The following is a 16,491-nucleotide window of genomic DNA, read 5'->3' as shown; positions in this document are numbered from 1 at the left end:
CCCCCCCACCCCCTGAAAATTGACTGACCCAAAAGTCGATTCAGTCGACTGAAGTGTAGCTAAATCGGAGCAGCATCGCAAGCAAGAGCAAGAGCGAGAGCAGCAGCGCGAGCAAGAGCAATAGCAAGAGCAGACCAGGCAGGGGACCGAGAGCAAGAGTAGAGCAGGAGCGCGAGCGAGAGCTAAAGCAGTAGCAGCTCCTACTGATGTGGACGTCGCCGCTGAGGGAATGACGCCATGGAGGAAGTGGCCGGCGGCGACACCGTGGATGGAGCCGCGCCGTGTCAGCTCAGGACCGAGCACTTGCAGCACCGTGAGATCGAATCAAGAAGAAAATGCGGCGATTAGTGTACAACCTCTTTGGTGGTGCCAATTAGGCCGCAGCTTCATCCGAGGAAGCGGTGATGATGATGCTCTTCCAGTGGTACAGGTGAAGACGGCGGTGTGGGAATGGAGGTGGCGCGAAAGACGAGGGGAACGTCAGGGCAGCTCCTTGGAGGTGGAGGACGGGGTGGCTGAACCGGCGGGACGATGAGATCGACGACGGATCCTCATCCGGAACGGTGGATGAGGGATGTCAAGGTGTTGCTGTGGACGACGTCATTGGGGAAGAGGCTCCGGCTGGGTGGTGGGCAGAGCAGGGTGTGGGGTTTCGTCACAGGTTTTCACGGCCTCGGTGTACGAATGGGTGGGCGGATGGGATGGCAGTGGGGAACCATGGCTTAGAGACGCGCTTGCCCGAAATGTGGGGTAAGTTACGAAAGTACCCCCACCGATTTGAGGCGGTTCTTTCGGTTCAGGGGTACCACGGGCATTTCGCGTGTCGGGATTTCAGAAGGTGGGAGTTTTTGCGCGCGTTATAATTTTGGAATAGCAAGGCGCGGGTTGAGATGGAGGGAGTTGTCGGAGCACAATGAGACAAAGATATACCTTAAATATTTCGGGCTAACAAGGCGCGGGTTGGAACTTCCGGACAAGCCTAACGTGTACTGTACCAAATCAATGCGCACTACAAATGTCATTCAAAACTTTGAATTCATGTTATGTTCAATTAAAATATTTCGCTACGTGTATAATGCATGCAACCTACTACTCAAATGAACGTTTTAGTGCATTCCAAACGTATATACTACCGCTTCAATATGAACTAAATTTGAATTCGTTTCTCTATTTGAATAAGATCTACAGTAATGATTGTTGTTAAGTCAAAGCATTTGAATTCGTTTCTCTGTTTTAATAAGATCTACAATCATCATTATTGTCAAGTTAAACCATCGTTTGCGTATTATTTTCACAGCACACCACATGATTAGTCTCGAGTTACATATGAACTATGTCTACTATATGAACTCGAACTAGATTTTTTGAATCCACTTTATTTTGATTTCAAGTCACATTACATTTCTAGCTCTAGCTAGATCTTCATAATCTAAACCATGTCTCATATGTATAATGTGTTTATCACATTATGTATGGCGCCCCGCCCCCTACGCCTACTAGTATTTAGATGTGAGTTGCAAACACCACACATTACCACAAATTCAAATAAAATGTGAGAATGTTCGATATATAGTATTGTTTAGATTGTTTGATATTTAGTTGTAAGCTGCAAATGCCACACATTATCACAAATTCAAATAAAATGTGAGATTGTTTGATGTATAGTATGGTTCAGATTGTTCGGCATTTAGCTATGAGTTGCAAACGCCATGCATTATCACATTATGGTATAACATGTGCACAGCATGTGTATCACCGCTATATTCATGCATGCAATGTTTAAAACACTATGATCTCCTATTCAAATATATGAATCCGCTTTCATATCAAATTATGATCTTTGTTAGTCTCTTACACCCACACAATCCTCTAACCTTTGTAGCTACCACTAACTTTCTCTCGTGCATGCACACGCCCTCCTCGCCCTCCCCCTCCCTCGGCATTCTATACACCATGCACATTCATTTTTTTCTTTAGGTTGTTCTCCTAGAGTATCCACAACTCCTTTCCGACACACACCCACACCTTCAATCTCCTCCTTTATGTGTCCTTGCCTCGTGTCTCTCATACGGTCAGACACATGTGTAAACTCTCACCCCTCTTTTCATCGATCTCACAACCGCACACTCCTCCCCATATCTAGCTAGTAGTTGGGCCTCTCGCACCACCTCCTAGCTCCATTCTCTCTGTCTATCCGTCTCGTTGGGCCTTATTTGCCTCTAACGAATGGACATACACTAACCGATCTCTCGCTATACATATAGCTAGCTAGGTCCTTATAACTCATTTTTGCCCACACGTCAATCGATCTACCTCATTAGTTGTGTTTCTCCCTTCCTCCGACAAACAACAATTGATCTACCGATCTAGTTAGGTTTGATTACCTAACACATGGTTCCCCTTCATCATCCATGGATGCGTCCCGACAGATCTATCCCGCACAGGCACACACAGAAACACATCCCCACTCTTATTGATAACATTGTAGTTCCACCCTCAGTTTGTCTAGTAGGCCTCTCCCACCATCTTCGAGAAGCAACTCCATCACCCATCCAGCACTCTACCCCTCTCCCTCCCTCTCCCTTCCCCTCTCTCTCCTCTCTCTCTCTCTCTCTGTCCCATCATATTTCCCGTCCTTTAGTTATGTATGGATGTCGACCGATCTCCCTCAAGACATAGCTGGGTCTCTCCTTCTCAACACACATACGAGTCGTTCTACCTCTATAGTTAGGCCTCTGCCTAACCCTCCCCCCACCCCTCCCCCCCACACACTGATACATCGAGCGCTCTAGTCATGTCTCCCTGCCACACACAAACTTGACATGTGCCCTCTAACATTCCGGTAGGCCAGTCGCCCTATATCTTTGACTTGCACACACACAATTTCGATGGCTCTCTTCATCGATCTCGCACCCACCCACTTGATCCTCTCTTTGACTCTATTGATAGCTATGACCCCTCCCTCTCTTCTCGTGGATTGCCCGACCCTCTATGTATGATATGGATAGGCCTCCATTTCACACACATTGCATGCAAAATTTTGTTTGAGATGTCATCGACACATATTCCCACAAATAATTCACGAAATCAACCCCCACCCCACCCCCACCCCAAAACAAAAAACACTCACGAACGCGGTTTGTATCTCTCACACACACCCACGTAGGTGGGGGACATGCATGAAGAGAAGAGGTGCATGCACAGCCTACATACTCCCGCCTCTTTCCCAACCACACTCGCGCGGGTACACTGTGGAGCTCATTTCTGTACGAAAAAGGTAGCCCACGCGGTAATTTGGCACGTGTACTGGTTGTCCACTTGGTGGAGGGAGGATCGTCTACCACGGGTGAACAAACAAATTGCGACTTGACGTGTTATGTTAAAAAAGAGGCAAACCATGTGGGGCCTACCTTAGAGGCAAGGCTCTATACACTGGAGTACTTTTGATGTGTCCCGTCAACTTGCAGAACGAGGAGAAGCTTGCTTAGTACGCCCTCTCCCCCGTTCCTAAATATAAGTCTTTGTACAGATTTCACCATGAACCACATGCAGATGTATATAGATGCATTTTAAGTGTAGATTCATTCATTTTGTTCCATATGTAGTGGAATCTCTACAAAGACTTATCTACTAGTAATAGCTAGCCCCCACTACTAGGAATTCTCTATCCTCTCCTTGAGCCACATCATCAAAATTGATGTAGCCATTAGATGAAGTAAATCAGTCCATAATAGCTGTCTGATCTAGATGTTGAGAGGCTCCGCACTAAGCCACATGCAAGAATGCAGAAATACCATGGCACATGCGTGTGCGTGGGTTTTAAATCACATCAACATGTCTGCATGCAAGCATGCACTGGTAGCATGCATCTAAGTGAGCTTTTTAAGTCCCATTAACATGTCAAAAAGAAAAATATAATCCCATTATGCAGTAGGAGTTGGCTGATCTTTTTTCCTTACGTGCGATGATCTAAATGATGATGGGAGTTTATTTAGTTTGGCTACCACATTTTCTTGCGGTTATAGAGTTTTTTTAGTTCTATGAAATCGATAATTTTGCGCAGAGAGATATACCGCTGTTCCGTGGCAACGCGCGGGGACTCATCTAGTAATATTTAGGAACGAAGGGAGTACTATGTAAAGAGTTAGGTGTCGCACGATGATAGTGTGAGGTGGCCATGTAATTACTGAGCCTGCGTGTTTTCACTGCTCTTGCACGCCTCCGCTGTAAGAATGGAGAAAATTGTAATCTAGTAGTAGTACCACCTTTCGCCGAAAGCGTGGGACATCCAGCAGTCCTACCACCTCAGTAATAAAGACCAATGAGTCGTCAAATCACATAGACCCAACAGTAACAATCACTCTTGCGCCAGTGAGAGGTCACGTCCACTCTGCCCGGGCATGAATGCGGCACCGATTCTTTGGAGCGGCGCTGACTGTTTCGGGCGAGAAGCGTGCGCGGGCGATGGAGGGGCTTTGTGTGGGCCAGGCTGGTCTGGAGTGGGCGTGGCAGCTGTCCGCATGTACCTACCGGACACGCCCGGAAATGAGAGGATGCACCGACTCTCGCGGCTGTCCGCATGTACACTACACAACATCTCTCTGTAGGAGTAGGTCGATTTGTCGCTCTCTCTAACACACACATGATGTTAAACACACACACACACACACACACACACACACACACACACACACACACACACGCAGACACGCATGCACCTTGGTCCCGTTGCACCTTCTAACTTGAGGTCTCGGGTCCGATAACTACACTTGAGCATAATTTGTGCCAGGAGGATTCTTTGACTGGTCAAAATGTTTTCTAGGGTTTGCACACTTCACACTCTCCAGTATATATATATATACACGCTGGAGCCTCAGCGCATGTAGTTGCTCTCTTCGCACTCTCTCGCCCTCTCCCTCCGTTCCGAATTACTTGTCGCATGTATGGATGTATCTAGATGTATTTTAGTTCTAGATACATCCATTTCTTTGATGAGTAATTTGGAACGGAGGGAGTAGTTGCTCTCTTCACACTCTCTCGCCCTCTCCAGATCTAAACAAGACTTCGTTGGCCTCTCTCTCCCCTCTCTGCTGCTCAAAGAGCCGGCGGGATCTGTCCGCCGGGAAGGGAAGGAGGCTTAACGATGTCACCGTCGGCGAGGGACTACCGGCGCAGCTGTTCACTTTCCACCCAGCGGTAGCGGGGGAGGGCCTCCGACCCCTTCTTCTTCGCCGTCGTCCTGTTGCCCACCGAACCATGCCCCAAGAACCTTAAGGTATAATTTACTTACTCGACATGCATTGCTCTAGTTGCATGTATACCATGAATCTAGGACGTGGTTCAAAGAGGAAAGGAGTGGGGGAAAGTAGTGGGAAAAGTTGTATATAGCATGAATCTAGGACGTGGTTCAAAGAGGAAATGAAGGGGGAAAGTTGTATAGCATGAATCTAGGACGTGGTTCAAAGAGGAAAGGAATGGGGGAAAGTAGTGGGGAAAATTGTATCGCATAAATCTAGGACGTGGTTCAAAGAGGAAAGGAAGGGGCGAAAGTACTAGTTCAAAAAGGAAAGGAAGGGACAAGGCTATAGAGTTTGAGCAGGACTAGATTTGCTGCGCTCAAATAGGGAAATGTGTCTAAAGATAACAAAACTGGGACCAACACAAATATGCTCCTTGGTTGTTTATTCTTTGTTGCAAGAGACTGTGCATGACCACAGTACATCGGTAGATGCACATGGTGCTGGTGCGTCCACTGTCCCGTGCAACTCATTAGCTGTTGTTAATCTAAGGCCCTGTTTGGTTAAAAACTCCCTAGTCCCTACCTGCTTGGTTCCAGGGACTAAACATGGACTAGACGTTGTTAAATGACATGCTAAAAGACCATGTTACCCCTAGTAATGAACTAATAGAGACAAGGTGCGATGTGTGGCAGGGGCAACTATTGTAAAAAGTCCCAAAAAGACTCCCTCGGGGTCTTCTTTCTTTAGTCCCAAATGCCCACTTTTAGTCCCTAAAAGTCCCTCCTGTTTGGTTTAGATGGGACTGACACGGAGTTTTTTTTAGTCCCTAGACCAAAATGTCCCTGTAAACAAACACCCTCTAATAATGCCACTGGAAAATTGATGCAATGCCACAGTTAAAAGCAAATTACATGTTTAACGAATTTTATTGTTAATATAATCTCTATGTTAGTATTAATCAATGCCACCATTTGAGAAATGCTACTGTCTTGCTTTCTTTCCCATTTAGATAAGGTAGATGCTTCTTTTTGTTGGCTTCTGTGTCATCCACCGTTATTGACCACTAATTGTTTCCTTTGCACCTCTGTGTAAACAGGGTTATCTACTTCACCTCGTTGCCATTGTGACCTTTTGTTGCACTGCACAAAACACTTTTCTTTTAAGAGTGTTTTGTGCAGTTCAACCAAAATGTCACACCGACAACGTTGCTTGATTGCTTGATCTTAGTGGAACTGCACAAGAGGAGATCTCACTTCCTATCTGTTAAGGTGAATTTGGTTCAGATCTTCTTCTTGTGAGTTGTTTGAATTCCGCATCATGGGAGGTCAGTACTAGCCTTCTTTCACATGATTCTGCAGTGTGCTTTCATATGTTGTGCTACTTGTACGATAATGTTACTTGATTTTAATGAACTGCACAAATGGAGACAAGACTTCCAATATGTATGTGCACCGTAATATCCCATTGAGGTAAGATAAGGATATTTCACAACTGCTGGCCTGTATTTTGCCACTTTCATCAAAAAATTAAGTTTAGTACTATACTTGTGCTCCCTAATTGACATGCCAAATCTTACATTGAAGGCGAAGCTTGTCTGTTATTGAACCAAGTGATGAAGGGGAAGAACAAGCGGAAGAAAAACAAAAATCAACTCCCGGTGTTGTAATGAAGCACTGGAACTGTGATGACACAAGTAATGATATAGTTTTACATCTTAATTTATTGCTATGGCTGGAACGAGCAATTGTTTTGCCACTGATTTGATGCCACTCTTAATGTAATATGTAATTATCTCAACTTGTGCAAACAGGGATCTTCTTTGAAGATACCATATATTTTAGTGGAACTGCACAAGAATATGTTGGAAACATTAAACTAATCGAGGAGTATATAGTAAGCATGGTCACCATCGTAGATAGCAATAGATGGTTCCGGAGAAGTGCTTCATCTGTATGCTCTACACAATAAGCCTCCTAACAAAGGTTGGTACTCGCCCATTGATTTCATCCATATGATTGAGCTTTGTCATCTCTATTGGTGTTGTGCTACTGTTTAGATACTGTCATGAAAAAGTGGTATTGTCCTTGAGAAGTGCTTCATCTATGCTGTTTTAAATATTTCCTTTCCTTTTTTCGAGCAAACAGGGATGCTAGCATTTAGTAGTCCTCTTGTCTTTGCACAACAGGATCATCTTCCTCTGAAGAAGAATATGGAGTATGTGAAGTGACTAGTTCCGATTATGCCAGGATGAAGAAGCCCTGTCTATCTTCTCATCAGAAGGAGCAGTTGAAGGATGGTTACATTACTCCCCACAAGACCAAACTAACTTCAGCTCAGAAGGACTGACAAATCTCCATCTTTTTGCTATGATGCGCGAGTACACTGTCGTTCTAGGATTCTTTCTGGTGAGTTCCATTTTTCTAAAAGTGTGCTCTACATGGACCATGTATGTGCCTGTTGGAACTGTCAATTAATAGTACGGTTTGCTTTATACTAATCAATTTTTTGTATTTGTGCAAACAGGGGTGCTCAGCTTGATTCCAATGGGAACTGCACAAAATGTTCATGAATACATCGAATCATTCATTTCCACCACAAGAAAGGAGGTGCCGATAAGTTCAAGGCGTTGCAACATATAAGGGCGAAATCATACAAGCTACGCGCGAATTTGGTTGATTTTGGTGGAACTGCACAAAAAGAACAGCTGATTATTTAGCACGAGGTGCCTTGTCAATGTCCGAACTGATGGCAAACCCTGCCCATGCCACAATCGTAGGCATTTTATATTTTGGAATGGAACAACCTTGTCAAATTTTGCTCATTGATTTTAGCAAGACATGCGTTTGATATTTTCGAATGGGACGCCCTTTGCTGTCAGCAGCGTCGATCAATTTTTTCTTTATTCTTTAGTTGTGAAGTAAATATTGCCTCTGACATGTGAGTCGCTGAGATGCATAATCATCAATTGTTTTGAATGTTCTCTATGAATTGCCAGGCCTGTGTGTTTGATCGCAATGTATAGAAACGCTAAAAAGCTGCTCAAACTCTTTGTACTCCTTCTGTTCCTTTTTACTTCACACATTGTGAAAGTGCATACTTTTTTGTATAAGATTGGTCAAAGTAGAGATACTTTGACTGCGGACAAAACTTGTATGCAGACTAGAAAGGACCAGAGGGAGTACATGTGAAACTGCTGCAAACGAGGTGATCACCCTGGGAATAATTCTAGTACGTATTGTTTTGCATGTTCATCCAACGCCAGTGATACAGGAATTCAAACTAATCAAAATAAATTCATTCATACACGGTCAGATTTCATATAAACATGTCGGATTTCATTACATTTCATACATTCTTCAACTAAAAAGGGGTGCGCTGGAGGTATAATTAATTAACCGAAGCTACCCACCTGTGTCCCGCTGAGCCGAATAGAAGCTTCAGTGACTTAACTGCAGGTGCAGTTGCGTAACTGAGATGTGGCCTATTCGGCCCACGTGTCAGTCAGCCAACTGCACCAGCAGTTAAGTAGAAGCAGCGTTCTTCTCCAGCGCAGCTCTCCGACTCCACGTCGCCGCCAAGAAACTAACCGACCGTCAATGGTCAACCCGCCTAGCTTGGCTTCAACCGGAGGGTAGCAGCGGTGGCCTTACTTGGACCCGAGCGGCGGCGACCTACCGTGTTCTACTCTTCCTCATTTTCTATGTGGCGCGGCCTCGTTGGCAGTGGGGCAGGGCCTCAGCAGAGCCGGCGATGTCCTCTGCCTCGTTGTTGGCGGGGCGGGGCCTTGGCAGAGCCAGGGGTGTCCTCTACCTCGTTGTTGGTGGGGCGGGGCCTCGACGGAGCCAGCGGTGTCCTCTGCCTCATTGTTGGTGCCGCAGGGCTTTGGCGGAGCAGGGCCTCGTCGACGCCAGCGGAGCGGGGACTCGTCGGAGCCGGCATTGTCCTCTTCCTTGTCCTCGGTCTCGCCAAACAGCACCTCGCCCGCTTCATCGCCCTCTTTGCTAGCCTCTTTGTAGGCAGCCGCAGCCTCCGCCACCTGCATGCGGTACCGCCAGCGCTCGAGGCGGCCCTTGCGTGCGGAGCGGTACAAGTCGAGCAGCACCTCCTGCTCCACCCGCTCCGCGGTGATCTGCTCCTCCGCCTGCAGGTGCTCCTCGAGGAGATGGTGGTTGTAGGCGGCGTCGGCCTACGCCTCCCAGAACTGCTCCTCACGCTTCTGCCTCACCTTGTCCATATATTGGGCACGTGCCTCGCCGATGGTAATGGTGCAATGCACCAGCGAGGATGGTGCGGAGGAGGGGGTTGACACCGGATCATTGACTACCATGTTCTCATTGGGACGTCGTCGTCCTCTGGCTGCCTGCCGGCCAGCCGAACGGCAGGAATGGCTGCCATCTCCTTGTGGTCCGTCGTCTGCCCATCCTGAAGAGCGCTAGAGCGCGAGGAAGCCATGGTGGGCAGTAGTGCTGTGGACAGGAGAAAGGGAACAGATGCGGATGACTGCGACTATGGCCGGCGCAGCAGTTTATATAGCAATGGTGGGCGGGCGGAGGGACGGACGTGTGGCGCCGGAGTAGCCACCCCGGCTACCACGTATCATTAATGTGGGCGGCAGATGGACGGACGGACGGCACTTGTGTCGTTTGAAGGCGGAGCAATCGCCTGCACCGGGAAGCGGGGAGGGCGGCGCTGACTGTTTCGGGCGGAAAGCGCGCACGGGCGAGGAGATGACTTTACTTGGAGAGGATGACAATGGGGACCCACCAGGTCCATAGCCTCAAGTTGTTATTATCCGCCCCGCTAGGCTACAAATCTTTCCAAGGAGGGATGCATTAGGCTTAACAAGAAAATGGGCTTCAAGAAATAATAGATGGGATGTAATTATAAAAACTGGGCAGTAACTATAAAAAAATGTACCAAACACGTGATTACTTTATAAAATATTATTTTTGGATATTGAAAATTTTAATTTCATTAATTGTTGCGAGTGCAATGTTTCGTTGGATTTTTACATAATATAAATTTATATTGAAATTGTATTTAATCTTACTAGAAATTTCGGGATAAAAATATTTCAGATCCCATCAAAATGTGGGAAATTTTATTGAATTCTATTTTGAACGGTTGGTTGAAATGGGCTGTACTTTTAACAAACTGTAAATGGGCTGTAGTAAATTCCATTAGAATTCAAAAATGGGCTACACATTCTTACAAATCTCAAATGGGCTATAAGTTCTCTGCCACACACTTCTGGCCTTACTAAGTTGACGCGTCCCCTAAAAAAACAGAGTTGACGCGTATGCAAGGCTTTGTCAACTTATAGTCAACACACGGTTCTAGCAGCAGTGGTCGTTGGATGTCCATCCAACGGATGCCGTGCTTCTTCTTCAATCTCGGATATTCTAGCTTCACCCGCCCAAAAAATGATTCCTCCCCCTGACATCTGGGGCGCGCCATTTCGGAAGCTGACCTGTGGGCCTACTAAGTTGACGTACCAAGGGCTTTGTCAACTTAGTCAATATAAACGATTCTAGCTGCAGTGAACGTACGATGTCCATCCAACGGTCATCGTGCTTCTTCAACCTCTGGTCTTCTTGCTCCAGCCACCCAAAGCAGCGCCGGTCGTGCCGCCTGCTCCTGCCTCCCATGGCCGGTTGTGCTGCCGCGGAGGCCTCACCGCCCCCTACTACTCCCACTGCTGGCCAGGCCATCCCTCCACTCACCCACACCCCCTGTTATTCTGAGGCGATGGCAGCCCAGCCGAACCAGTGAACCCTCGTACTCCTCTCCGCGTGTGCATCCACTGCCGCGTCTTCCCCGGCTCCGCGTCGTCCCCTTCCTAGGCCTTGCCGTCGTCCACTGCCCTGGTGCTCTCGGCGCGGCGTGGTCAACATGTTCAAGGAACGACTTCCATCGGACGTGGACTGTACGTGGAGAGGCTGACAGCTGGGTCCACGGTAGCCACAAGGAAGTGCCTCCTTATTACGCACAAAATAATTATCCCTCCACCAGACAGCGGGGACCCACCGGACGGGCCACCGTATTTCGCGAAAAAATGATTCGCCCCCTGGCAGCTGGGACCCACGGGCTACATCTTCGCACGCAAGGAAGTGCGCCCGAAAAAAACGATTCGCCCCCGTGACTATTGGGACCCACCAGCTACATCTTTGCACGCAAGGAAGTGCGTCCGAAAAAAAATGATTCGCCCCCCGACTGCTGGGACCCACCAGCTACACCTTCGCATGCAAGGAAGTGCGTCCGGGCAAAAAAGACGATTCGCCCCCCTGACTGCTGGGACCCAGCAGCTACACCTTCGCACGCAAGGAAGTGCGTCTGGGTAAAAAAAACAATTCGCCCCCTTGACTGCTGGGACCCACTAGCTACATCTTCGCAGGCAAGGAAGTGCCTGACAGTCGGGACCCACCTGGTGGAAGCGTACGTAGCGTTGTCATTCTTGTCGCGAACGTGTATGTACATATATACTGGTGGATGTAGAGGCGTGCATGTGTCGTAGTAGAGGTGTGCACATAGCATGTACACGTACGTACATCGGCCAGGGTGCAAGAAAGAAAATACGGCTCTGCAAAAAAATACGGCCACGTATGTGTACATACGGGCGGGGTCTCGAACGCCTACTCCCGCATACGTACGGCCAGGGCTCGTGTAAATGGCTGGTTCGGAACGGAGAAACATCGTCGTCATCGTGTTCATGGGGAGGCAACGGAATGCGTCGTGTTCATGGGGAGGCAACGGAATGCGTCGTGTTCATCGGGAGGCAACAGAACGCGTGGGAGCCAACCGGCTGGGTTGGAACGGAATGTGTGGTCGTGTTCATCGAGAGGGCTTGGACAGAACAGGCTATGGAAACAAGGCCTGGCGTACCGCAAAACGGAGGAAACAGACATCCTATGGTCGATACGGGGGTCCTGTTGATCGGGAGGGGTGCGGTGTACCGCAAAACGGACGAAACGGACCTCCTACGGTCGCAACGGGGGTCCTGTTGATCGGGATGGGTGTGGCATACCACAAAACGGACGAAATGGACCTCCTACAGTCAAAACGGGGGTCCTGTTCATCGGGAGGGGTGTGGCGTACCACAAAACGGGACTCCACGGGATACTGTTCATCTCCACCGTCGACCTCCTCCAGCCTCCACGGGCTCCTGTTCATCCAGCCTCCACCACGCGCTACTCCACCGGCTACTGTTCAACCACCCCTCCACGGGCACCCCTCCACTGTCTACTGTTCATCCAGCCCTCCACACCACGGGGTCCTGTTCAACCACCTCTCCACGGGCACCCCTCCACCGTCTACTGTTCATCCAGCCCTCCACCACACCACGGGGTCCTGTTCATCCAGAGGCAACGCCACCGCTCACTGTTCATCCAATCCCCCCCCCCGCAACATTCACTGTTCATCCCAGAGACAGCATCGATCAGCTTCAGTTAGTAGCGGTAGCGAAGGAATCGCTCGATCGGGTTCAGTTAACAGCCATCGATCGATCGCTTGGGTTCAGTAACGCGTAGCCTGTAGGGCAATCACTCGGGTTCAGTTAGAGCCCAACGCCTCGCTCGGGTTCAGTTAGAGCCAACGCCTCGCACGCACGCGCGTGCGTGTACGAGAGAAACGGGCATCGCTCGGCCCCCGACCTCCCACTGTAACCGGGAACTCCCTAAAATTTTCCTCGCCCTCGCTTCTACCACGTTTTTTTCCGTCATGGATGACCCAAAGAATGTCATGCAGCTGCGTCTCCGGCCCTCCCAGGACGAAAAGCCCATTTTTTGTCATGATTTTTTGTCATAGAAGTAGGATCCCACCACATCTATGATGATACCGGGGTTTTTCACAATTATCGTCATAAAAGTGTCATATGTATGACAGAAAAAAATTTCGTTCGGCCCAAAATGTCACGGATGTGTCTTTTTTTTGTAGTGTCTCGAACGTCGATAAGGTAGTATGACCCATTATGTAGATTATTGCTGACCACAAAAGGTCCTTCCCAAAGTGGTGATAACTTGTGCATATCTGTCTGATCTTGGATGAGCCGGAGCACTAAGTTTCCTTCTTGAAAGGTTCTGGTTTTCACCCGGTGGCTGTGATAACACCGTAGGTCTTGCTGGTAAATCGCCGAACGAGCCGCCGCGAGGTCACGCTCCTCATCCAATAAGTCAAGTGTGTCTTGATGCGTCTTTTCATTGTCAGCCTCAACATAAGCTGCCACTCGGGGTGAACCGTGGCGGATGTCACTAGGGAGAACCGCCTCTGCCCCATAAACCATAAAGAAGGGTGTGTGACCCGTAGACCTGTTGGGGGTTGTGTTGATACTCCATAACACTGAAGGTAACTCCTCCACCCAACAACCTACCGTTCTCTGTAAAGGAACCATAAGCCGGGGCTTGATACCTCGCAGAATCTCCTGATTCGCTCGTTCTGCCTGCCCATTGGATTGAGGGTGAGCTATAGAAGAAACATCAAGCCGGATGTGTTCCCGTTGACAAAATTCTTCCATAGCCCCTTTCGAAAGATTAGTGACATTATCCGTTATGATGTTGTGCAGAAAGCCAAAACGAAAGATCACCTTCTTCATGAATTGAACCGTCGTTGTTGCATCACATTTACTAACCGGCTCTGCTTCAATCCACTTAGTAAACTTATCGACCGCCACCAAGAGGTAGGTCTTCTTATCCTTGGACCTTTTGAAAGGCCCAACCATATCAAGCCCCCAAGTTGCAAACGGCCAAGTAATTGGAATCATCCTCAATTCTTGAGCCGACACATGAGCTCGCCGTACAAAGTTTTGACAGCCGTCACATCTACTTACCAAATCCTCAGCATCGGCATGAGCCATTAGCCAATAAAACCCATGACGAAAAGCCTTGGCTACCAGAGACTTAAAGTCGACGTGATGACCACAATATACTTTGTGGATTTCTCATAAGATCTCACAGCCTTCTTCAGGAGAGACGCAATGTTGAAACGCTCCTGTAACACTGCGATGGTGCAACTCTCCATTGACGATCGTCATTGACTTAGACCGCCGGGTTATCTACCTGGCCAAGACTTCATCCGCTGGCAACTCACCCCGGGTCATGTAATCCAAATATGGAACCGTCCAATCAGGAATAACATGGAGAGCCGCCACCAATTGTGCTTCTGTGTCAGGAATAGCAAGGTCCTCCTCTGTAGGTACTTTCATAGATGGTTTAAGCAGAATATCCAAAAACGTATTGGGCGGCACCGGTTTATGCTGAGATCCTAGCCGACTTAAAGTATCAGCTGCCTCGTTCTTATGTCGATCAATATGTTCAACTTGATAACCCTTGAAATGACCTGCAATGGCATCAACCTCTTGGCGATAAGCTGCCATAAGAGGATCCTTGGAATCCCAAGTGCCTGAAACTTGCTGAGCCACCAGATCTGAATCGCCAAAGCACCTCACCCGGCTTAAGCTCATATCCTTAGCCATCCGAAGACCATGGAGCAAGGCCTCATACTCTGCTGCATTATTAGTACAACGGAACATTAATCGGAGAACATAGGAAAACTTGTCACCTCGTGGGGAAGTCAAAACAACTCCAGCCCCCAAGCCCTCCAGTTGTCTGGATCCATCAAAATGAATAGTCCAATATGTGTTGTCCGACTTTTCCTCAGGCGCCTGCAACTCTGTCCAATCATTGATGAAATGCACCAGTGCTTGGGACTTGATGGCCATGCGTGGCACATACTTTAAACCGTGAGGACCGAGCTCAATAGCCCATTTAGCAACCCGGCATGTGGCTTCTCTGTTTCGAATGGTATCTCCCAAAGGAGCAGAACTTACCACAGTGATAGGATGACCTTGAAAATACTATTTGAGCTTCCGACTTGCCATAAAAACCCCATAAACAAGCTTCTGCCAGTGTGGGTACCTCTATTTAGACTCAATAAGCACCTCACTGATATAATAAACCGGCCGTTGAACCGGATATTCCTTGCCTGCTTCCTTCCTTTCCACCACAATGGCTACACTGACAGTCGGCTATTAGCAGCCACATATAACAACAAAGGCTCTTTATCAACAGGGGCAGCAAGTACGGGCGGCTCAGCCAACTGTTTCTTTAGATCCTCAAACACTTGATTAGCAGCATCACTCCAAACAAAGTGATATGTCTTCTTCATCATCTGATAAAGAGGAATAGCCTTCTCTCCCAGCCGGCTTATGAATCGGCTCAGAGCTACAATACGACCCACCATTCGCTGGACGTCATTGATACATGCTGGTTTAGCCAAAGACGTAATAGCCTTGATCTTCTCTGGGTTAGCTTCGATGCCACTGTTAGAAACGAGAAATCCCAATAGCTTGCCTGTTGGCACACCAAAGACAAATTTGGTCGGGTTAAGCATTATTTTGTAGATTCGGAGATTGTCAAATGTCTCTTTCAAATCATCAATCAAGGTCTCTTTCTCTCTTGACTTCACCACAATGTCATCTACATAAGCATGAACATTGCGCCCAATCTGATTGTGAAGGAAATTTTGTACACACCGCTGATAAGTCGCCTGGCCGCTCTTGAGCCCAAAAGGCATAGACACATAGCAGAAGGCACCAAACGGAGTAATGAAAGATGTCTTCTCCTGGTCCTTAACTGCCATCTTGATCTGATGATAACCAGAATAAGCATCCAAAAAACTCAAATGCTCACAGCCCGCCGTAGCATCAATGATTTGACCAATACGAGGGAGAGCAAACGGATCAGTCGGGCAAGCCTTGTTTAAGTCCGTGTAATCCACACACATTTGCCAAGTGTCGTTCTTTTTTAGTACCAGCACTGGATTAGCCAACCACTCAGGATGAAAAACTTCAATTAAATTCGGCCGCCAAAAGCCAGGCCACTTCATCACCAATCGCCTTCCGCCTCTCCTTGTTAAACTGGCAAAGAAATTGCTTGACCGGCTTAAACTTCGGATCAATATTAAGAGTGTGCTCAGCGAGTTCCTCGGTACACCCGACATGTCAGAAGGCTTCCGTGCAAAGATGTCCCGGTTCTCACGGATGAACTCGATGAGCGCGCTTTCCTATTTCAGATCCAGATTAGCATTGATGCTGAATTGTTTAGATGAGTCGCCAGGGATGAAATCAACCATCTTAATATCGTCCGCCATTTAAATTTTAACGCATGATCATGCTTTGTGGTTGGCTTCTTTAAGGACGTAATGTCTGCCGGGTCAACATTGTCTTTGTAAAATTTTAGCTCCTCCGTTGCACAAACTT

This window comes from Triticum dicoccoides, chromosome 7A (genome assembly GCF_002162155.2).
Source record: "Triticum dicoccoides isolate Atlit2015 ecotype Zavitan chromosome 7A, WEW_v2.0, whole genome shotgun sequence".
NCBI lineage: Eukaryota > Viridiplantae > Streptophyta > Magnoliopsida > Poales > Poaceae > Triticum > Triticum dicoccoides.
The sequence above is the reverse complement of the archived record's forward strand: the minus strand, read 5'-3'. Positions refer to the sequence as shown.